This window comes from Pinus tabuliformis, chromosome X, assembly GCF_031772625.1.
Source record: "Pinus tabuliformis cultivar Carrire ecotype Pingquan chromosome X, CPIR1, whole genome shotgun sequence".
In the NCBI taxonomy this organism is placed as follows: Eukaryota; Viridiplantae; Streptophyta; class Pinopsida; order Pinales; family Pinaceae; genus Pinus; species Pinus tabuliformis.
The window spans coordinates 585,771,064-585,772,473 of NC_142308.1; positions in this window are offsets into that span (position 1 = coordinate 585,771,064).

Sequence of the window (1,410 nt, forward strand, 5' to 3'; positions counted from 1 at the left end):
GCTCCAAGTGCACAAAGCTACATTGTTTTGACCTTCTATTCCTCGGCTCCAACCATATAGTTAATGAAACTCGATCTTTGCTCTCCTGTCGTCCTAATGTAAGGGGAAATTGTTACTACCAAGTTACCAACTAATCAATATCGGCCCAAGCAAGAGAAGAATGCAATCACCAAGAAACTTGTTGACAAGTCTCCATTCAAGGCTTCATCTCTTCAAAAATCATAAGCATTCCCAGGACCAAGCTCCTTGAGACATTAAATCAAATGTTGGGCATGAAAGCCAAAATCGTAATCAAGGAGTTAGTAACAGCGGGAATGATTCTTCTGCCTGAGTTTAATAATTTGTACTTAACCAAATCATAGTTTGTAGAGATAGTCCTTATAAAGGGAGTTATCTTCAAGATCTGAAATTTGAGTCTTAATAGAGTCAAAGAAGCGAAGATCATCTTCAATCTATGTGTATTATGTGAACCCGCAGAGAGTCTTATTGAAGATCGAAGAACACACCTAGAAGGCATCATATTAGTGGTCTAAATTTATAAGGTTCTAGGTATATATAAATAAGATATCCGAGTCCTAACAAGTATCCTAGAAGCCGACTTTGAAATATAAAAGGATCTTTGTGCATAGAGGGAAAATTTGAAATTTCCACTTCACTAATTAAAGAAGCCCTAATTAAGGGAGCATACTTAGGACTATAGATATATATCATTGAGAAGGCCTGTAGCAGCCTCTCTGTCTTAAGTTATGAGTCATGAGACCCTGAAAGAAAAACTAGTCCTCATATATTGAAGAAGAATTAGATCTGCTTGAGAAACATTTCCTATGCTTGTTGAAAGTTTGTGGGTCCAATCTGCAAAGAGAAAAACCTACAGGTGTCTTAGCAGCATAAGGAGAATATTAAGCGGCATGCACCGCAATCCAAGTAAAAGAGTGCCATCCTGAAGCAATTCAAATTCTTGACTCTTAGACAAGTCCTAAACCTACTTTGAAATTTATCTCGTATGAAAGTTGAAGTCTTAAAAGGAAAATCAGTCCACCGTAAGTAATACACTGTGAAAATAGGAAGCCCTAGCCAAAGGGTTGGATACCTATATTAGCTCTTATAAAAAATGAAGATGGCATCATATTTGCAGGCAAATCAATATTGGCATATATTGATAGATACATTCAGCATTAGAAGAAGTATCGAAATTGTGTCCATATCTTTCTTCAAGACACCTAAAACATCTTATCAAAGATAGTTGTTCAGACATAAATGATGAGTGATTCGAGCATGCATGGGTGACCAATATTCATTAGATATTGAACTACAACTCACATCTATCTATGGCTCGTTTACCTAAGAAGGAGCCCCGCACACTTGACGGGTCTGTGTCTTGCACTATAGAGATCTTTGTGACAAAGTTAA